Source organism: Panthera onca, chromosome B2, assembly GCF_046562875.1.
Source record: "Panthera onca isolate mPanOnc1 chromosome B2, mPanOnc1 haplotype 2, whole genome shotgun sequence".
In the NCBI taxonomy this organism is placed as follows: domain Eukaryota; kingdom Metazoa; phylum Chordata; class Mammalia; order Carnivora; family Felidae; genus Panthera; species Panthera onca.
In genome coordinates, this window is record NC_138343.1 from 118516117 (window position 1) to 118540147 (window position 24031).

General features: G+C 37.5%; 1 long non-coding RNA gene across 2 annotated transcripts in view; it reads left to right on the forward strand.

Annotated features, from left to right (window-relative positions):
- The window catches only part of LOC132667639 (uncharacterized), a 303047-nt gene that overhangs the window by 16857 nt on the left and 262159 nt on the right, over nt 1–24031 (forward strand). For both annotated transcript variants that reach the window (XR_013555767.1, XR_013555768.1), the window contains exon 2: nt 5694–5747. This is a non-coding gene — a long non-coding RNA (uncharacterized LOC132667639). The remainder of the gene's footprint in view (nt 1–5693; nt 5748–24031) is intronic.

The following is a 24031-nucleotide window of genomic DNA, read 5'->3' on the forward strand; positions in this document are numbered from 1 at the left end:
AGAAATAAAACCGGATCTCGGAGTGCACAAAAGCAGGCATATTTCAGTGGTATAGTCTCCTCTGGGCGGCAGGCTCCTCTCTCCACTCATCTTCCTACCAGACCGTCCTGTTTTTCCAGCAACCCCCTGTGTACAGTCCAGAAACAGCTGCGGGGTCTCAGTGGATGCTGGGTGGTCTCCCTCCTCATACGCAGTTTCCCTGGGACCATCCGTGTGCTTGGGAGAAGAGAGTAGTGTCTCCACAATCTGCAGAGGGGACCCTCACATGTAAGGTGAGGCGACCTTCATTGAGGACCCATGCTAGATTGATAATACAGCTTAGCTCAAATCCTCACACAACCTGCAAATTTATAAAATTAACGTCCTTTTTGTAGATAAGGGGAGTGGCAGAGTGGGGGGTGAGATGGTGTACCATGTCTGTGCTGTGGAGCCAATGAGTGGCCAAACCAAGATTCCCACAGGCCTCTCTAACTCCCCAAATTCCATATGTTTCTCCAGACACCACATCACCTTTTATAAAGAGGATATAGTGACCTATCAATATTTGTTAGCTAAAATGGTATGTCACGAAGAACAAGGCATAATGCTTTCTGTAGAGTTTAAATACCTACCTACTGTTGGATAAATGACTACATGGATAAGCATGTGATTCTTAAAAAAAAAAAAAAAATCCCTCACCTGTCAGAACACAGATTTAAGGTCATTACAGTAACTAGAATTTCATGAAAATATGAAGTAGAAAGGTAAAGTTCAGGGACTTTTTTATTTTTTATTTTTTAGTAAACTTTGCACCAGTCATAAAAAAAAACCTAACAATTTTCCTAGTAAAGTGTACTTGAAAGAAATTATGGAAGTTGGGTAATGTACACAGTATATTTTTAAACCAATATACCTGCCTACTATCTCATTATTTTTAGGTTGAGCTATTTTTTTTATTTAAAAAGCCTAATTAAAATATAATTTTTAATAAAGGAATAATGTTTGTTCAAATTTAAGTAAATAAAGAACTGTCCATTTAAATACCCAACTTAAATAACACTCAAAAGTTTATTTTTGACACTCACAGAAGAAAATAAATAATAATTGTTATCTTTAGGTTAGAAATGCAGGCTAATTCATTTTAAAATATTTTTTAAAAAACTTGGCAATGTTATTTGTTAACAAATACAGTGAAATCTACCATATCCTTATTTATTTGATTGGGGGTTTTCAGTTCCCACCAGAACTTTTTGAGAATAAATAAAATTCATATATAAGGTTAATGTAATTGTTTACTTTATATCAAGACATATACCATTATATGGTTGGAACTACAGGCACCTCATATGTCTTGGATTGCGTGTTAGCAATTACATCATTCTGCCCTCAGAACCTATTTGGAAGAGAAGTGAAAACAAATGCAAAACCAGAGGAAGACTAATTACTTTTAGCATAAGCAGATTTTTGTTTCTCCAGATTTGACTAAGCGTACTATTTTCTCTAGAAACTCTTTAGGCCCAGCGTGTGCTTGTCTTAAATATCTCTGTTATCTCTAGTAGAGTGCTTTGCATATTAGTAAGTATGAATTGACTTGAATTGAATTGAGCCTGATTGGATAGGGCTACTTACTCTTGGGTCAGCTTGCAGCCTAAAGGCATGGAGATGGAGTATTCCTTCTTACTAACTAATGTGTGAGACTAGTTCCTACTCTATAAAACTCTTGGAAATTCGCTCAGATAATCACAAAGAGTGGAAAATGACTGGGTATCAAAATAGGACGTTACAGACTCTGTAAGTCAACCGTGTTAGATTTCTCTTCCCATCACCCCAGATTAGAGTATCAGGAGTTACGTATAAATATAAACTCTGAGCCACACTTCTCTAAAATTCTGCAGGGTCATTTAGGTAAATAGGTAAATAGCTTGTGTACATGGGGTGTGTTTACATATGGACTAAGGTGTTAGACTCGCTCTCGGAGAATACCCTTGAGAGTATTACGAGGAGAATTCGAGAACTGTCTAGATGTTATGAAGGTGGGCGATTGTTATTATCAGACAGTCAAGAGAACCAACAATCAGATTAGAAGGTGAATGGGTAAAACAACATAGAGTCAGTGTTTGGTGGATGTCTTAAAAAAAGAAAAAAAAAAAAAAAAGACCTAACACATTAAATCAAAAGTAAAACAAACTGAAAAACCACTAAAATTCGTGAAACTTATACTCATGTGGTTTGTGGACTAATTCATGATGCATACATTTAAACAAAAATTAAAAAAAAAACAAAAACAAAAACAAAAAAACAAATGCAAAGTAAGGTCAAATGTCTGTCTCCCCTCCCCACCCCCAGAAGGAAGTTAGACTTCTTTAACGCACACATTTTATTGGGTTGATTATTAAAACTGAGTTGATCTAACCACTTATAAAAGTTCTACATACACAGAAGTGAGCAGATAGTGTTAGATGGGCAAATCCGGAAGAGAAGGGAAATGTAATTTCTGCTTTGAATATATAATCGGCAAATTCAAGAATAAGTTTTCATTTTAGCTTCTCTTAAAAACAACAGCATACTCTTTGGTGTCAGGTAGCAGGAGGAAGCGACTGACCGCCTACTTGCTGCTGTAAGGAAGGTAAGGTATTTGAGAAGGGAACTAGTGCCCGTGGAAACTCAAACATATGATCACATCCTGACCGTCTCACCACTTAGCATTTCCATTTGTAAGTTAGATTTTTATTTGACATAAATGTAGCAAAAACATGTGCCTTCTTTTAATTTCAGTTTATTTTTTCTTAAAAACAAAAGGCAAGGCATCCATCCTGTAAGGTGAATAAACTTAAGGAAGTGTTTGCTAATTGCTCTGTCTTCTAAATGTGGCCTCTCTAGAGTTGATCTAATGCGGTTTGTCTTTAGAAAGTTGCAGGGTAATGAAGACGTGTCATGCAGGAAATACTGCCAATTTTACTCCTATTTATAGGAAAAGTCCCATGAAACAAAGGAAACCGTTTTTAAAACCATCTTAGGATAGTTTTTTGAAGCTCAGTTTGGTGATTAATAATACTATTGATGTAACTCCCTAAAGCCCTTGTGAATTTTCATGTAGGTAAAATTAAAGTCACCCCCCCGCCCCCACTCCCGGCTTGGAATATATATTTAAAGACTTGTCCAAAGCCACATATCCAGTGGCAAAACTGATGGTAAGTGCACATTTCCCGGCTTTAGCTGTTTGTTACTTTTTTTTTTTTTTTCTCATTACCTCATCCTATCTAATTTATGATGGGGTAATATATTCTGAGGAAAATAAAAATAAATAGAAAAGAGTAGAATGAATTCTAGCTGACTGCTGTTGTTTTTAGCAATTTTCAACATCCTGGTTTATTTCATTCCCAGGGTATTAATGTCCTATAGTAGATGCTGGTGTGCAGCCGTGTGCCACAGTGTGTCCAGACGTGGGCTCTGGAGTCTGGTCACTGGGGCGAGGCTGTCATTAAATGTGAGAGCTTGTTTCTTACCTTCCTGTCTGGAAAATGGGGACTGTAGTAAAACCTACTTTGTGCAGTTGTGAGAACTCAGTAGTTTATTTAAAGTGTTGAGTATTGTGTTGATGTATATATAACTACCCCCCCAGCTGTTAGATATTATTATATTTACTTTAATAATCAATATTATCGAGAACAATGAAAGATTTACTGTCCCAAATTAATTTTTTTAATGTTTATTTGTTTTTGAGAGAGAGACAGACAGACAGACAGACAGGCAGCTTGAGTAGGGGAGGCCAGAGAGAGACAGAGACAGAATCCCAAGCAGGCTCCAGGCTCTGAGCTGTCAGCACAGAGCCCGACATGGGGCTCGAACATCTGAGCTGTGAGATCATGGCCTGAGCCGAAGTTGGACGCTCAACCAACTGAGCCACCCAGGCATCACTATCCCGTATTAAAATACTAAAAAAATTAGAGATCGTGTGGAAATTTGCTTTCTGGAGAAGGGCTTCTCAGTGTTCCAGTGATTTCTTTTATAAGCATTGTTAGCTCATGGTAAAACCCAATAAGTGAGAAACAGGAAAATAATGTTTTCAATTATTTAAAACTACATAAAGCAAAGTAATTGGTAGCTGAGTTACTAAATTAAATTATTTTGCTTTGAAACTCCAGCTTTATGTTAAAAAAGAATAGACTGAGAAGTCCTTTTAGAAGTGGGATTAGTTCTCAGAAAATAAGTTTTGTGATGAATTCTGAGTAAATGAGTTTAAGACATGGATGAAATATTTATTAAGTATGTAAGTTGAAAAATTATGAACGTCTTGGGGATTTTTCTCAGAAATTCTTAGTTTGGGCACCATGAAAGTGGGTTTATTTTTGGTTCTGATTACAAAAGTTGACAGCTTCTTTTTTATTCTCATCCAGTTAAACATGAATTAAAAACTTGCAGAGTTGGAAAAATTTCTGGGATCATGTAGTCTTCTGCTTTTCATGGCACCAGTGGCACAGAGATAATCTATAGAAACTAAGAGGAACTACTTGGTTTCTTGCAGGGGAGGGGACTGGTGTTTAGCTCACCACCCAGTGCAGGGTGTGGGCTCTGTGGAGGGACACTTACCTCTCCTTTGACAGGTGAGGAAACTGAATCCCTAGGCATTGTGTGCCCTGCTCAAAGACACATTCTCAGATAGTGGCAGAACCAGTTCTTGAACAAACCCTCTCTTCTTCTGCTCTTTTGATTATACCCTACGTCCTTCCTAATAAAGAATCTGTAACTTAGAATCTTAACAATCCCAGATTCTTTTCTCTTCTCCACGTTTATTATAGAGTTGTACCTGATAAGAAAGTCCATTTAACTTGATATCAGCAGGATGGGCATTTCCTTGGATTAGTACAAACCCATCTCAATGTTTAATTGGTTAACTCATTTTTCACCTATTGAATAATGTGTGTGTTAGTGCTAGGCTCTGGGAATATCCAGATGATGAGTACTTCATCTTTTCCCTAATAAGTATGAAAGGAATATAGTGATAAACACGTAAAAAATGCTTGCGTTTTATTTAAATTAAATTAGATTTATTTTAATAAATTGTTTATTTAATAATAAAATTTAATTATAAAATAAATAAATAATAAAATAATTTAATAATATAAATAAATTTAAATTAAATTAAATTAAAAATAAGCAGCTTGCAGCTGCTTAGCTAGAAAATAAAAATTGTGTTCTTTAAAACTTAAATATCAGTCATTAAATAATACATCGCTCATGGTAAATATAGTATGTGTGAGAGAAAGGCTGGATAGTTGATTAAATTTACATTTTTATTAAAAAAATTATTTTCTTATAAATGATTTTTTTATTAAGTAGGTTATTTAGTTTGCTGTGAGTTACAACTCCCACAGGCTGGAAGACCCCTCATCTCTGTTGGATGGCTAGGTGACTGATGAGTTTGAATATGCTGAGGATATAGGAGGCTCTCTTGCAGTCTGAAACAGAATCCAAGCGGATGATGGTAGATTATAGATCCCCTGACAGAAATATATATATCCTTATACAATTCTGAGGGCCAAGGTCACTGTTTAAGTAGTCAAAGTTGCTTTAAGCCTCTCAATGATTGAGTCTGATTGATTAGCCATGACCTAGACAAAATAAAAGACTTCCTCTGGCAGGGAAAATTAATTGGAACACCAGAGGCCCATGGAGCTAACCCAGAATTCACTTCAGAATTCTTTGCCTTCTAGATGCCTTGCTCATATTGGAGTTCAAGATTTTGAGGATCGCCTAGTCTGCCTGATGTAAGTGCTCACCTGATTTTCTGCCACTTTGACATTGAATTGTGCCTATTCTTGTTTGCTATAGTAAATCAGGCTGTTTCTACTGCCTGCTATTTTAGTAGGCTACCCCCTATACCGTTAACTCTGCCTAGCCTCATTCTACTATGTCAAGCTGTCTTTGCTGCTCTACTGACCTTAAGGAGGGAGTTTGATTCTCTTTTGATGCCCATATCATAAATGAAGTATAAGAAGAAGGTGGCTTTGTTACTGGACCAGGGAAAAATAAGTCAGAATTTGGGGCAACCAAAGTGGCTAGGACTAGAGGCGTGCATTTCTAGAGAGGAGGAAACCACAGAAAAGTAGCCCAAATATCTACATATAATTCTGCTCATTTGCTGACTACTCACCTGCGCATAAGCGGGCACAGACCTTAAGAAACCTAGTACAAGAGTCTATCTGATGCCCAAATATCTGATCTGGGTTATTCGCAGCCATACGGTGCTAGGGGAGAGACAGGAGTTAAGTGTTGCCAAGGTAGAGGGGTATTGGTAAATAACCTCGGGCTTTTGGTGGAGACCCTGCTGTCAAACCCCAGGAGCAGGGATCTTACTCTAGGAAAACTGAAATAGGTACTAACAGAGCTTCGTGTAAAACCTAGAGAGGATCAGGAGATCTACCAGATTTATTTGTTCTGAATGCCAGGAAAATATTTAACCCTCTTTGAAGAAAGATATCATTCAGAGTCTCTGTAATATTCAATAAAAGACAAGGCATGCCATAAAACAGGAAGAAATGACTGAAACCCAAGAAAAAAAAAACACAATAAACCCAGAAATGAGTGGGATATTGCACTTACCACATAAGGGACTTTAAAAGAGCTATGTTTTTAATATGATCAAGAAAAAGGAGAAAATGGTGAAGCAAAATAGTTGAAGAGATGGTAACTTCAACAGAGGATTGGAATCTATAGAGATTCAGCAAATGGACATTCTCCCACTGAAAAATATAATACTAAGAACTTTAGATGTTTTGAATAGATGGCTGAACACATTAGAACACAGGGTGAAGAAACTGGAAGACCAGGGGCACCTTGTGGCTCAGTCCTTTAAGCGTCTGACTTCGGCTCAGGTCATGATCTCACAGTTCATTGAGTTCAAGCCCCGCATCAGGCTCTGTGCTGATGGCCTGAACCCTGCTTCAGATTCTGTGTCTCCCTCTCTCTCTACCCCAGCCCCACTCGTGCTCTGTCTCTTTCTCTCTCAAAAAATAAGTGTTAAAAAAAAATTAAAAAAAAAAAAAGGAACTGGAAGACCAGACCAAATAAGCTAAGAGAGAAAAAAAAGAATGGAAAAACAGAGTAGTGGATAGAAAACACGTGATACACAAAGCCGACTTCTGAAGTCACTATTCTCCAGAAACAGAGTTCATAATGAGGAGCTCTACAAATCACTTCCTTCTAGACTATTGGATGCTATTGGAAACATGGTTAGATACATCTAATTTCATTACTGACTCAAAGCATTTGAAGCTCAAAGGTAATTCAGGGAAGAGATAATTTTGTTGGGTTTAATTTTAATGGGAAACTTGTTTCCTTTAAGTGGTTATCTTTGCCAAAATTTGGCAACTTCTGAAAAGAGACTAGAGCACAAGGTCCTGGGGAGTAGGAATGATCCAGGTCAAGCTTTCTTCCTAAAGGAAATAATATAATGACATATGATTTCCATGTTTTAGTTCTTTTTTATTCTTATTCTGGTTTTCATTTCAAAGCTATGCATCAGTAGCAGATTCCTGCCGTCTTCGCTTTCTCCTGGTCTCTTTGCTTCTCGGTTTTGATCTGATAGTGCCTGTGCTCCTGGCCTTTTTACTGTATTAAAAGTCTATATGTTTTTCTATTTCTGGAAAATTAGGCAGAGAGCAGAATTTTGGATCCAAGCCTTTGTAATTTGCACCATGAAAACTGCCTCACCAGCTGCAATGCATCCTTTAGGATTTTTAAACTATTTTTCTTGAGACCTTTGTGCATTGCCTGTAGACCCACCCTAACACTGTTGGGAAAAAATAATATACCCTTACAATAGTCTTATTGGTATCTTAGGAAAAGATAAAAACATGAAGACACATTTATGAAGATTTTAAGGAAAAGTGATAATATATTTTATCTCTTTCCTATTTACTGATTTTCAACCAAAAATTGACCCAAACCATTGTTTGGTATCACAGTTTTGGCTATTTTATATATTTGGAAATGGCTTCTGACCTAGAAATAACACTGTGCTCCCTCCCTTTTCTTCCCTCTTTTACCCCACAGCCTCCCCCCAAGTCCTTGATGGTAAAGTGGTATCTCCTAGACATTTCATAACACATGAATCTAATTCCAAATAACTGATTACCCAACAACTCTGCATGATGCACTATGATGACCCAATTTCTGAGGATAAGACAAGACCAGACTTGGTGTATATGTGCCTACACTGAAGGTGTCTCTGAAGGCACAGCGAGCTGTGTCTTTAAAAAATTACTTTAAAGACATTTTCTTGGTTATGAAATGCTCCCACAGATGTTATGACGTTTGACTTTCTCAAGTTGTGTGTGGTAGGAAGAGTGAGTGTTATTAGCCCCATTTGACAATGAGGAGATTAAGGTAGAGGAAGAAGTGACTCATCCAAAGCAACAGCTAGTAAGTATTAACGTCAGGCCTTTCATCTATTCCCTGTTACAGCCTTACTTAGGAGGCTTGGGTGGACTGGTAGGTAGATGCAGGGGACATTATTAAAATGCTTTCATAGTATACAGGAGGACTATGCCTAACTTAAACCCATAATAGGTATAGACTATACTTTTGAATATTGTTCTGGCACTGGTAGAAAAGAGATATTCTATATTGCAAAGGCCTCTTAAAATATGAATCCCCAAATCCTTTTAGGAAATGGTAAAAGACAAGTTTTAGAAATCTGTGCTGACCTTACAGAAGAGGAAATAGAAGAGAAAATCATGAGTGCACTTAGTGTCAAGGTCATGTTGGGAGACAATTCTCAGATTGGGTGTCTCGTTTCAACATGTTTTGTGAGCAGAAGAACTAACTGACTTTATTCTGCTCTATCATTTCAAGAATGTTTATATAGTGAACACCTTGGAAAATGGAGACAATGTCTCTGTCCAAAGGCTAGGCATGCTTACTGAGAAGTATAAAAGGTTCAGGTTCCCTAAGCTCAGGGTTCCCCTCCTATAATGCTCACTCTATGTCCAGGCGCCACCTGACCCTTCTGGTGTTGCCCTATGTCAGTTGGTGTTCTGAGGACCAGTGCAAGAAAATGCTAATACTTTGGTACCACTATAGCTGAGAGTAATAAAGTCAGTTTTTTCTGACCCAGGTATGTCTTGTCTTCTTCCAGCACCTGTACAAGTACAACTGTTTAAGTGTTATCTTGAAAATAGCCTTCACAGTTCTGACAGGTCACAAGGCATCTTCCTGTCCCTCCATCTCATCTCTGGCCTGTTTAAAAAATAAACAAAAAAACCCACAAGACGTTTAGAGTCTACGCATACGCGGTTTCCTGAGTCTAGCGTATTTCTAGCAGGATATTCTGGCATGGTTGGTGGAAACCAGATATGTAGTTGGTGGAAAGCAGTCAGCAAATAATGACCCTGCAGAAAATCTGGTGACTTTCAGATAAGTCACTGCTGCTCCTCCACTGCTAACTTTTCTCTTTAAGACCAGCCATGAGCAACCTGGGATATGTCTTTGGTCTGATGAGTTGCTTTTACTTTCCCATTTTATAACTCAACATATTAGGAAATTATTCTCACTGTTCCTCTCTAGGCTGGATTTTCATCCTCAGCTCAGTGTAGACTTCCTTTTATGAATAGGTTTGCAGTTCATTTTTGAATGATAATTCTTTCCAAGGCAACCATGTTCTATCTCTTGGTTTTTATTATGATGACCAATAACCCAACAAACCATCTCTGATGAGATTTATGCTATTTAAGATGGGGAGTTTTTTTAGCATTTTAGGTTAAGTAGGGTCCAGGCATGGGTAAGAAAGTTCCCCAAACTTACACTCTCCTCTTGTTAAAGGTTAATACAGTTTTTTAAGGCTTAGCACTACCCAGTGACTCTACATTCACTTCTGTACCTGATCCCTTTTATTTATAATAACTACCCCAACGGTTGGACCTTAGTTTGGTTCCATTAACTTGTGCTTCACTTATTCTTTCTCAGTTCTACCTTCTCCCTTCCTTCCACGTCCTCAGTAAGTTGCCCATTTGACTCTGGGAGCTGGTCAACCCAGATACTTGCAGAAACTCACTAAGTATTGGTAGAGTGAGTGAATGAAATTACCAGGTCTTTTTTTTTTTTTTTTTTTTTTTGAGCTTTTTACCAGAGCTCTTCAATCTAACCAGGACTTTGATTTCCCCAACAAAATATAGATAGGAAGAGGAATAATGCCACAGTTAACATGATAGTATTAATCATCATACCAACACAGGCTGAGTGCTTACTATAAGCCAGATGCTTTGCCAAATGCGTTCCATGTGCTGTCTCATTTAAGTCTCACAAAATTTCTTTCTGATTATCAACATTTTACAGATGACAAAAATGGGTACAAAGAGGTTTTATGATTTTCCCCAGGTCATACAGTGACAGAACCGTGGTTCTTCTACCTTCTAAGATTCAGGGGTATCTGCTACCCATATTACATGGTTAAAGAAGAAAACCAAACTTTCACTTTTGGGCAAGGCTGACTTTCAGTCAGCCATAAAAATGTCTTCTTTATCTCAGATGACAGATGAGTCATCAAGAAATACACTCAAAAGCTTAGTAGATCAGAGCCAAGCCAGAGAAACCTGACCTTTGTTGAGAGCAAGCTGTAGGTGCCCTCACCTAGCTTCTACTGTACAGATCTCCCTCTCATATCAATTAGGTGATTAATTAATCTGTTCTTTAATTTAGCCTAAAAATATTTATTGAAACCTGACTGGGTGCAATCACTGTGCCTAAAAATTCTGGCTACTTGAAGAGAAGTGATTCCCTAGAGGAGAAGGAGAGAGCATCCATGTGGCCCTGCCTGAGATCAGGAGTGTAGCCCAGGGAGCAGGAGGAAGCTTGGGATGCTCCGAAGAGTCCGGGACACATACTGAGGGCCTCTTTCATTGCTTTTTAAATGATTTGTTAAATGTGAGAATGGTTGACGCACGATGTTACATAAGCTTCATGTGCACAACACAGATTCGGTAAGTCTGTACATCACGCTGTGCTCACTACAAGTGCACCTGCATCTGGCGCCACACAATGCTGTCACAGTACCAGTGACCGTATTCCTGATGCTGTGCCTTTTATTCTTGTGTCTCATTCGTTCCACGATTGGAAGTCTGGATCTCCCACTGGCCTTCACCTGTTTTGCCCAACCCTTCACTACCCTCCCCTCTGGCAACTCATCAGTCTGTTCTCCAAAAAGGCCTGATTCTACTTTTTGTTTGTTTATTCATTTGCCTCTTTGAGATGCCATACATGAGTGAAATCATATGGTATTTGTCTTTCATTTAGCATAATACCCTCTAGTCCATCCATGTTGTCACAAATGGCCTGATCTTATCCGTTTTACGGATAACTACTATTCCACCGTATATATCTACCACATCTTCCTTATCCATTCATCTGTGGACACCTTAATTTGGCTTTTGTATTTGGCTTGCTTCCCTAATTTGGCTATTGTAAATAATGCTTCGGTAACCGTAGGGGTGCATGTATCTTTTTGAATTAGCGTTTTTGTTTTCTTTGGGTAAATAGCTAGTAGTGGAATTATTAGATCATATGGTATTTCTAGCTTATTTTTCTTTTTCAGGGACTTCCCTACTGTTTACACAGTGGCTGCACCAGTTTACATTCCCACCACCAGTGTACAAGGGTTCTATTTTCTCCACATCCTCATAAATGCTGGTTATTCCTTATCTTTTTTATTTTAGCCATTCTGACAGGAGTGAGGTGATATCTCCTTCTAGTTTTGATTTCCGTTTTCCCGTTGATGAGTGATGCTGAGCATCTTTTCACATGGCATTGACGCCTCTTTCATTGATGATAAGTTCTTGAGGACAGGGACTCTATCTGTGTCTCTCCCTGCTGAATCTTTTGTGCTGAGTATGCTGACACACAGCGGTTCCTTCATAAATATGGTCCCATCGAAGCGATAGCCTTCTTTGGTTTTTGTTATTTTTGTGCCTCTTAATTATTCTCCTGGGATTTTACTTATTAAGTTGCTGCCTAGAATAATTGGATATATTGGTTTATTGTAAATGTTCAGATATTAGATTAAATATGACCATGCTTCTGTTTCTTCTCCTTCTTTGTCTTAAACTAGAAAATAACCTTAATATTTACCATATTTCATATTTTTAAGTATTATATTTTCGATCAGCAGAGTATTTCTGTTTTGTTTTTGTTTGTTGTTTGTTTTTACTCCCAAGGTACAGAGAACAATTTCACAGAAAAACTGCTTACATATGGCTTACCTAACCATGTAAGCAAATATACATAGGCTGCTAGATTAGGCCATTTGAAATTGAAAATATTTGAGATTTTTGACCTTTAGTGGTTCAGTTTAATGGATTATGCTTTTAAAAAAATATGAGACAACTGAGATGCCTATAAAAGAGTAAACATTTTTCCACAAACATTTTAATGGTATGTTCCAGAATGGAGACTTAACTTCTAGCCATAATGAAAGATATTTGCATTTTTCCTTTGCCTTGTCAAAATTCTTCCTCAGTGGATGGCCTGCATTGCACACTTGCTTTCCCAGCTCTGACTATTACGTGAGTGTGTGTTGAATAATTTATTGCATGTTATTTGAGGTCTTGTGAGTATTATTAGAATGAGAGGGAACCATGAAAATGATAGGTTCTTGGTACATCCACTTTCACAAATATTTACTGAGTGCCAACAAAAATAATATTTACCGCATGAGCGAAAAACAAAAAGACACAGTCCTTGCCTCTTTGGAATTTTGTGTTTATGGTTTGTATTGTTTATATCAAAGAGCCTTGCAAGTAAATGTACAATCACAGCTAATAGGTGCTTTGAAGGAGAGTGCATAATGGTAGAAATATAACTATTAGGGGGAATTGATCAAGTTGGGGAGGTTGGAGAGGGTCTTTGTGAGGAAGTGATGGCTGAGTGGAGGTCAAGTACAGCTTGTTCCCTGGAGGGATGAAAGGAGACCAGTGATGGGGTTATGAGCAGTGCAGTTCAGTTCAGTTCACTGAAGGTTTCCAGAATGTCTGCCATATGGCAGACACAATACTTAAATGCTGGGGAATAAACAATGAATGGGGCATGGTCATTGCCCCAGTGCATAACTCACTAAAGGGTTTCATTGTCATGTAATTCATAAATGAGGAGAGTCACTCTGTATGTATTTGTTTTGCTTCTATGTAGTTTTGAGTTTCCTTTGTGTCAGGATTACTTCTGCCAGGCAAGTCCTTCTAAAGAAATTAAACACAGCCTTTTTTTGTCATGAGATCAAAGTTGAACAAACAAATATACATAGTCTGCTAGATTAAAGTCCAGTAACACTATTCCAGGCTTTACCATCAACTGAATGTGGTCTCACAGTGGAGCTCATGCCTGATTCAGAGCCCGCCAGCAGCACGGCTCCAGGAAGGAAGCCTGACTGCCACCGAACAAGAGACCCATTATTACTTTATCTCTCTTGTTTTTTAATCATCGACTGAAATTACTAAATTATTAACCCAGTCATAAAAATGAATAACAAACATACTGTATGTGCATTTGATTAATCTGCTTTCACGTTAAGTATTACTTAGACCTGGAGTATAAACTCTTGGGGACACTCAATACACATATGAAATATCAAGGGTATAAACAAAGGGGAGAGACAGGAACTGTGATAAAATGGAGATTGTCAAACCCACAGAAATAGAATAGACCAAAGCAGCACACGCCAGTGCAGGATTCCTGCCCCAGACCTTAGGGCAGGTCCTCATTCACCGCACCCACCGAAAGTACGTTCTAGACCTGTCATCCTTACTCCCTACAAAGGTCTAGACCCTCTTATCATCTTTCTGCCTGTGATTCTGGCATAGCTCCCTATTCTAGAATTTACTGACTCTTGCTCTGCTTTGCTTCATACTCTGACCTTGGTGGAGAACTTGCCCCAAGGCTAGTTTTGAACCTTGCATTCTCTGCCCTTCTGTTTGACCTTGGTGAGTCACTGCACCAGGAAGCTCTAACCCCCTGCCCCGGCCCGAGGCCACTGCCCTGACCACCAGGCTGCCTGTCCTGCTCCTTGTTCTAGGAATGACAGCTCTCCACAAAAGGATGGATGAGGAAGCCAGTGACACCTACACCCATGTCTCAATTCTGCTGTCTCATTTTGTTGTTTTCTGACTCTGCAAGAACTCACAAACTTCCTGTTTAGGTTAGTGTCAATATATTTCTACTATTAAGGCTCTCTGGTCTTGGCCAAACATTTGTTTTGTTTTCTCCTGTGTTTTATTATTAGAAACTTTTGTACTTCATCTTTGGGGATTGATTGATTAGGAGGTAAGTCATATGTCCAGGTTAAAGAAGAGGGTACTTAAATATTGTATCACTAAGTGACTTGTCCAACTTCACACCCTGTTATCACAGAGCAATTAAGTAGAAAAGCGTGATAGCTCCCAAATTTGCTTTCTTTTTTTTTTTTTTTTTTTTAATTTTTTTTTTTCAACGTTTTTTATTTATTTTTTTTTTTTGGGACAGAGAGAGACAGAGCATGAACGGGGGAGGGGCAGAGAGAGAGAGGGAGACACAGAATCGGAAACAGGCTCCAGGCTCCGAGCCATCAGCCCAGAGCCTGACGCGGGGCTCGAACTCACGGACCGCGAGATCGTGACCTGGCTGAAGTCGGACGCTTAACCGACTGCTCCACCCAGGCGCCCCCCAAATTTGCTTTCTTAACGGAGTATGCACAATCGCTACTGTGTAGATCCTACAATTATATTAACTAAATGGTTGAATATTAGTGGTTTGAGCTTATCAGTTAGGAAGTTTTAGTTTTAAAGTCTCTAGGAAAGTAAGTTTCATGTAACAGCAGTAAGTGGCCTTCTGGAAGATGCAACATACAGTTCTGTCTTCATAATCCGTAAGACTTTGGAGACTTTGCTTTTGAAAATTCAGCGTGTGTTCTGTCTTTAACAATTCCACACTTTTCCTGTGAAGAGTTATTATCAACCTGTGGATGGGAGCTGTGATTTTTGCCCAAAATTTCTAAATGCATGTGGTGAATAACATTATCAGACTATCTGTCTAGCAAGTGGCTCATGCTGTCTCCTTTCCAGATTTATTCTGTAAAAAGGAGTTTATATGAGTGCCATTTTACCCACTGGATAACTGTTTCTAGTTGATTTTTTTTTTTTTTTTTTTTGGAAATATTATTAACAATATACTCCAGTAATGATTTAGCCCAAGATGTTCTTGTGTTATTTTGGAGCAAGTTGCTAGTGACTCATAGCACACTGGGCGTCCAAGCTATGGTTAACTGGTGGTCAAGTTAGGAAATTCTGTTCCCATTAACTCTCCTTTTCATAGCCCAGAACACCTCTCCACTCAACTTTTTTTTCTTTTGATTCGTCACACTCATAGCGTCCGCTTGGTGTTTTCAGACCAAAAGTAGAAGCAATGACATGCCATAATAAGTATTGTTCCTATTGCATTTCCAGCTTAGCTAAAAACAGGAAATACAGGCCATTTCGTGGAAAAGCCCGCTTTTGTGATGTTTCCAACCTAAGAGGTTTGGATCAACTTTGGTTGAATGTCTGAACTTTTGGCTTCTTACTTACAGTAAACCTTCTAACTTCAGAATTTTAGCACCATTTCTACTTATAAGATGATGCCTTCCAAATTTAGATTATGCTGACACATGAATCAGTTTACTTTTTAATCATTTTTATTTGATATTAGGATGTACTTGTAGTCAAAAAAACGGTACATAGGAAAATTATGTTGCTCGTAAGATTTAGAGCTTCTAAATGGGGAAAGAGCCATAATTATCAAAGTTTCAAGACATTTTGGACAGTTCATTTAAAATGGGTCTATTAATATAAGGCTTCACCCATTGAGTGAATATCTGATGTGAAAATTCACTATGTAAAATCAATCCAGAAGCAAAAATACTGGGTTGGGTTAATCCATCTGCTGACTCTTTTGGTAGGGAACATCCAACTGATTTTTAGTGATCCTGAGAGGCATAGGGAGTTTAGATTTGAAACTTCATGTAGATGATCTCTTTTTTAAGATCCATAAGATAAAAATCTAGTTGGATACATTGGCAAAGGAAGCCACACATGATTGCATTTGTGTGGTTCCAGGCAAATAGGGTGGCCTTGGGCAATGAATGTTCTGTGTTTTTTTCTAGTGTCAGTGAGGAGCCCAATCTTTCTTTGTCTCTTCCACATTTTGTGACTGTAGATTAACCCTAAAGAATTAAATGGATTGCATTGTTTCATTGGTCCTCTTCTGATTTAGCCATGTAATGTCATTTTACAAACCATTTACTACCGGTTTTAAGCACGATAAATGGTGACGTGAACTATAATTCCAAAATGAATTATTAAATACATTTCTTTCACTTGCCTTTGTAAGATATGACTTACTATGTTTTTTTCCCATCTTTGATTTCGTCAAGTCGAGTCACCTCAAGGAAGGAAGATGAAAAAATGCAGTGGCAGGAGGTACAGAGTGTAAAAGATAAGAGAAGCATGTTCAGAAGAATCAAGTCCCTTGAGAAAGGAATTTAACTCAACATTTGTTGAAGTTCTGAAATGCCTGAATAGTTCCTTTTATTCTATGTCTTCCTGCTGCCATTTAGCTGGAATGTACTAGACAGGATTAGAAATGACTGTTCTTTTAGTCTTTTTATGGTTTCGACTAAAAGCAAAGTGCCAGAGTTCTTAAACGTAATCTCTCTTTATGAGATTCCGAGGCTTTGTGCAGACTCAGAAAGTGGAGACAACATCTAGGTTTTTAAAGAGTTTATCAAACTCTTGTAACATACTGAACCTTAAAAATTTGTTCATGGTTAGTTGCAATACAACTTTCCATTCCAGATCAACCACCCCCTCCCCTAAACCTTCTTCCAAAGCAAGAAAAACAAAGTAAAAGACAGCTAATACCTGTTAAAATGCTGCATAAGCCAAACATTTTTCTATTGTGTCTGTATCTCATGATATCCATTTTCCTCCTTAATTCTTGGAACAATATCACTCACCATTTAAGATCTTACATTTCAGATTTTTAAGCTCTCACTGAATAATACTGGATGAGTTAGAAAGTCCTAATAGTGAATTTATAAAGAAAATGTTGACAGAGCTTGGATTCTCATAGTGCTAGTGGGTACCATGATTATAATAATGGTTTCCTTTAAAAGTCTTCCATTAAATGTTCCAAACAGTGGAATTTGTAGTTTTTCCTTTGGTCCAGAGATCAAAAACATGAACAATTTTACATTTCTAATGTTGGGCAGCATCTGTGTTTCCACAATTTCTGTGGGAAAGCAATCCACCCTTTCTCAGTTTTATTAAAAACCACCATCTTGGCTCCAATATGTGCCATTATAAGCAATTTCATTATGTCTCATATCTCCTTTTAGGAAGTAGGAGTCTGCCTATTGCTTTTTTTTTCTCCTTTTTTCTTATTGGCTTTCAAAGACTACATACTGTTAGTGAAAAGTGGTTTACAAAATTAAAGATAGGATAACATAGTGGTTTTTAAAAGGATAAATCTGAAAGACAGATTGTTTGAGGTCAATACTTGCTTTCCCATTTAGTAGCGGTATGTCTCAGGCAAAGTTACGTAACTCCAAACCTTAGTTTCCCCATCTGTGAAGTGTGTATATTAATAGTATTTTCCTCGTAAGGCTTTGGTAAGGGTTACATAAGGTAACAAATGTAAAGTGACTGGATCACAGTCCCTCAACAATTGGTGCCATCATTAGGTGTTCTATTTATTTTTCACAATTTGGAAATATTTTCTAGTGGCAATTACTGTCTTCCTAAGATAATTTTATTTTGTAACAAATGTGTTTTAGTGTTTCTCTCTTCGTATAAAAGGAATTAAATCTGATTCATTCATTAGACAACTCATTATTGAGTGGCTAATGTGTGCCAGAAGACTAACAAAGCTCCTTCCCTAAAGGAGAAGCTCATATTATAGTGTAGTTGTTATATTCGTGCTTTAGGAGTCATCTTAATGTTAGGAAAAAAAAGGTATTTCAGGGGCCCCTGGGTGGCTCAGTCAGTTGAGCATCTGACTTTTGATTTTGGCTCAGGTCATGATCCTGGGGTCATGGGATAGAGCCTCCCGTTGGGCTCTTCACCGAGTGTGGAGCCTGCTTAGGATTCTCTCTCTCTTGCTGTGCCCCTTTCCCCACATGTGCTCTTTCTCTCTCTAAAATAAAAGAAAAATAAAAAAGAAGAGACATTTTAGAGGTTAAGCTAAATGGGCACAAAATTTTGCTTTTTGTATTTTGGAATCTGATGTTGGAATGCAACATATCATCTTTATCGGTTAATAGTGTGGACTACGAGTTTAACTCACAGGGGAAAGGTTCATCATACCTTAAATAACCTAGAATCTCCAAAGACTTAACACAGAAAGATAATGTCCTATGTTAATAATTGTCATATTTCTTTAGAAAGTAATTTTTGTTAAATAAACTCAAAATGGATGAAAGACCTAAATGTAAGACAGGAAGCTGTCAAAATCCTTGAGGACAAAGCAGACAAAAACCTCTTTGACCTTGGCTTTGCAACTTCTTACTCAACACATCTCCAGAGGCAAGGAAAACAAAAGCAAAAATAAACTATTGGGACCTCTTTAAAATAAAAATCTTCTGCACAGCGAAGGAAACAAGCAGCAAAACAAAAAGGCAACCAACAGACTGGGAGAAGATACTTGCAAACAACATATCAGATAAAGGGTTAGTATCCAAAATCTATAAAGAACTTCTCAAACTCAACACCCAAAAAGCAAATAATCCAGTGAAGAAGTGGGCAAAAGACTTGAAGAGACACTTCTCCAAAGAAGACATCCAGATGGCCAATCGACACATGAAAAAATGCTCAACATCACTCATCATCAAGGAAATACAAATCAAAACCACAATGAGATACCACCTCACACCTGTCAGAATGGCTAACATGAACAACTCAGGCAACAACAGATGTTGGTGAGGATGCAGAGAAAGAGGATCTCTTTTGCATTGCTGATGGGAATGCAAGCTGGTGCAGCCACTCTGGAAAACAATATGGAGGTTCCTGAAAAAGTTAAAAATAGAACTACCCTACAACCCAGCAACTGCACTACTAGGCATTTATCCAAGGGATGCAGGCGTGCTGTTTCGAAGGGACACATGCACCCCCATGTTTATAGCAGCACTATCAACAATAGCCAAAGTATGGAAAGAGACCAAATGTCCATTGATGGATGAATGGATAAAGAAGATGTGATATATATATATATATATATATATATATATATATATATATTTGTGTGTGTGTGTGTATATATATATATATATATATACACACTATATATATATATATATACACACACACACACACACACACACAATGGAGTATTACTCAGCAATCAAAAAAATAAAATCTTGCCATTTGCAACTACGTGGATGGAACTAGAGGGTATTATGCTAAGCGAAATTAGTCAGAGAAAGACAAATATTGTATGACTTCACTCATATGAGGACTTTAAGACACAGAATAGATGAACATAAGGGAAGGGAAGCAAAAATAATATAAAAACAGGGAGGGGGACAAAACATAAGAGACTCTCAGATATGGAGAACAAACAGAGGATTCCTGGAGGGGTTGTGGGAGGGGAGATGGGCTAAATAGGTAAGGGGCATTAAGGAATCTACTCCCGAAATCATTGTTGCACTATATGGTAACTAACCTGGATGTAAATTAAAAAAATAAATTAAATAAATTAAATTTTTAAAAAAAGTAAATTTTGTTCACAAGTGATCTTTACTCCTCTCTACTGTGCCTGCCAAAGTAAAGTCTAAAAGGAATTCTTATCGATAATTCAACTATCTACATTTTGAGAGCCTTTTGAATTTTTAAAAAAAATAATAACTATTTTTAAATGGTAAACAACAATGTGTTTTAGGATCTGGTGTTATTTAGATATTTTTTCTCACAATAGGAAAAATTAAGGCTTTAAGAAGAATGACTTTGTTGGCAGAATCCTACTTTAAACATTTTTTGTGTTTTTACATATTTATTTAGAGGTTCATTCCACTACTGACTTGAAGTAACTTACAAAGAAAACAAATAAGTCAGCAGTAACATGCAACTAAGAATACAGAATTAAATTCTTAGATGCATCTAAGAGTAGAAATTCAAGACGAGGGGAGAAAGAGTACAAATATGCAAGAAAGAAATCTACATATTTGCTATTGCCGTGTTTCAACTTTTGCATTCAATTTACTGGACCAAATTTATCTTCTATTTTTTATGTATTATTTTTTTAGGGAGAGAGAGAGAGAGAGAGGGAAAGAGCGGGCTCAGGCACAAGTCGGGGAGGGGCAGAGGGAGAGGGAGAGAGAATCCTAAGCAGGCTCCGTGCCCAGCACAGAGCTGGACGCTGGGCTCGATCCCACAACGTGAGATCATAACCTGAGCTGAAACCAAGGGTCTGACACTTGACCAACTGAGCCACCCAGGCGCCCATCATTTACTGGGCAAATTGAAATTGAACTGCCCTGATTTCTGAGGAGAATGATTAGAATTCCAGAGCATATTTAATTAAAGAATGCAACAACACTTTTGGAATACCTAGTCAGTTGGTCATTACCTACACATATCAGCCATTTATGTTAGAACATCTCTGTTGGTACTTCTCAGCTCTGTCTGATTTGGTTTATCAATTTTATAGTTTATTATATTCAGGGCAATGAGGGTAGGACGTGGGTTAGGCTTTTTATATTTCACTTTGAATTTCTATGATATGATATATGGTTCTCTGTCGATTTGTTTTGTTCCTGTAGCTGTCTTTACCAGATTAAGAAAGTTCCTCTGTATTCCTAATTTGTTAAGAGTTTTTTTTCTACCAAGAATGAATACTGACTTTCATCAAATGATTTTTTTTTCTGGATCTTTTGAAGTGGTTATATGAATTTTATTTTTTCCCTGTGAGTTTGCTGAATTTTACTAGTAGGTTTCTTTTTTATTATTTTATTTTATATTTTGTTTGATTCAAGTTTTTATTTAAATTCTGGTAGGCTAACTAACATATAGTGTAATATTAGTTTCAGGACTAGATTTTAGTCATTCATCACTTACATAAAGCACCCAGTGCTTATCACAAGTACCCTCCTTAGTACCCATCACCCATTTAGCCCATCCGCCTGCCCACCTCCCCTCAATTTATTTTCTGTTGTTAAGAGTACATTTTATGGTTTGCGTCTCTCGCTCCTTTTTTTCTTTCCCCTATGTTCATCGGCTTTGTTTCTTAAATTCTACATATGAGTGAAATCTTATGGTATTTGTCTTTCTCTGACTGACTTATTTCACTTAGCATCATACACTCTAGCTCCATCCACATCACTGCAAAAGGCAAGATTTCATTCTTTTTGATGGCTAATATTCCATTGTATATACATACACCACATTTTTTCTTTATCCATTCACGAGCCAACGGACACTTGGGCTCTTTGTATAATTTGGCTATTGTTGATAATACTTCTATAAACATTGGGGTGCACGTGCCCCTTCAAATCAGTATTTTTGAATCCTTTGGATAACTACCTAGTAATGCAATTGCTAGGTCATAGGGTAGCTCTGTTTTTAACTTTTGGAGGAGACTCCATACTGTTTTCCACAGTGGCTGCACCGGTATGCATTTCCACCAACAGTGTAAAAGGGTTTCCCTTTCTCCACATCCTCACCAACATCTGTTGTTTCCTGTGTTTTTAAATTTAGCCATTCTGACAGGTATGAGGTGATATCTCATTTTAAATTTAGCCATTCTGACAGATATGAGGTGGTTTTGATGTGCATTTCCCTGATGATGAGTGATGTTGAGCATCTTTTCACGTGTCTGTTAATCATCTGGATGTCTTCTTTGGAAAAATGTCTATTCATATCTTCAGCCTATTTTTTCACTGAATTATTTTTTGGGGGTTGAGCTTGATAAATTCTTAAGAGATTTTGGATACTAACCCTTTATCAGATATGTCACTTGCAAATATCTTCTTCCATTCTGAAGGTTGCCTTTTAGTTTTGTTGATTGTTTCCTTCACTGTGCAGAAGTTTTTTTTTTTATCTTGATGGAGTAGGTTTCAAATATTAAATTGCCTGTGAATTTCTAGGGGGAGTCAATCTTGGTTGTGGTGTTTTACTTTTTTTATACCACTGGATTTAATTTGTTTATATTGTGTGTATGATTTTTATAACTATGTTTTATGGGAAAGGATGGCTTGTTCTTGTATTTCTTTCTTCTAAAATTCTTATCAGATGTTGATGTCAACATGCTGTCCACATAAAATGAGATTGTAAGTATTTCCTTGTTTCTTTTCTCTGGAAGATTGGTATTCTTTTTTCCTGAAATGTTTCATAGGAATCAAGGATGAAAACCGGGCCTGGTGTTTTTTTCCTGAGAAAGGAATTACAAATTTAATTTCTTTCATAGAATCAGTGCTATTCAGTTTTCTTTTTTCTTGTGTCAGTTTTCATCCCTGATTCCCTTCCTCCCTCCTTTTCGTTCTTCCTTCTGCAGTATATACTATTCTGTGGCTTGTTTTCTCTTTTGGTAATATATCTTGGAGGGTTTTTTTTTTCTTTTTTCTACAGCAATAGCTATAAGGCTTCCTCATTGTTTCAATGGCTGTGTAATATTCTGTAGTATGAAATTACCATATTTTATTTATGGATCGCCTATTGAGGAATATTTAGATTACTTCCAAATTTTGACTATTTTAATATAACAATCATGTAAGAAACATCAATGTGCATGTATCTGAGAAGTATTTCTATTTCATTTTACTTGTATTCTTGTATTCCTTAGTAGTAACTAGATCCAGCATAAACAGTGGAAAACAAATTATTGCTTATTTTTTTCTTAACATTCTGATGAGGCAGCCGTAAATTTCTCTTTTATTTTCTAAATGATATGTTTTGCATTCTCTTACTGCTCTGGTATGTATAATCAACTCTGCCTTCATGACTTATTACTGCTTACAGTTGATATGTTGCAATGCCCTTTAACTGATTTGTACTCGATTGGTGTAAGTTTTTCAATAGAGGAATTGACTACACAGGGACAGAATTTTGTCTACTTTGTTCAGTGCTTCATCTTTAGTGCTCAGTATAGAGTCTGGCACACAGTAGGTGCTTAAAAATAAATTATTCATGGAGAGACACAGTGAGATATACTGTTTCAAAACAGTACCTATGGGCTGAAGGACATTCTTTCCTTTATTTGGTGAATGATTTTTAGGGGGATGGTAACCAATGGAGCGTTAGGTGTTTTAATCAAGATGCAGAGATGAATGAGATACCAGGCCAATGTCTCACAGACCAGAGGGAACAGGTGCATAACAGGACAGTTAGGGCACAGGCCCTAGTGTAATGGCACTGAGAGGCATAAAAGAAGGAGCAAGAACTCTGCCTCAGACAGATGTGTAAGGCTTGCAGAGGGAAGGATGCTTGAACTGGTTCTTAAAAGATGTTTCTGCTTGTCATGGAGAGAATAAGGGGAGGAAAGGTGAGATGATGTAATAGGGAAAGGTGAGATGTTCATACTCATTTAAAGTTTAGAGAGCCTTGGTGGGGGCAGGTAGTTGAGGGAGTCTAGGAAAACATGGCCGAAGAATGGGATGAGACGGCTGAACAGGGCTTGGATAAGACTGCAGAAACTCCTGGGTTCTGTAGAAATAAGTCTGGACTTTAGCTTGTAGTCAGTAAAGACTCACCACAGGTTTTAAAGTAGCAGAATATATCAGAAAATCTGGTAAAACAATAGATTAGACAAAATCATGTGTGTTTTCTCACCAAGAAATTTGAAGGTAAGAAGTTGCTGGTTTGGGTTCAGTGTCTTGTGGCTATCCAGAGCAAGATCTCTGTAATTGTCTTCATATTTTCCTCATGGTTGAGTGGGTGGCTGCTGCAGCTCCAGCCACCATGTTCACGTTCCAGGTTGGTAGCAGGAGGGAGTATCCTAGAGCAATCAATTATTGGAATCCTTATCAAGAATGCAAAATTTTCTCTGAAGATTTAAGTTTCTGTCTCTT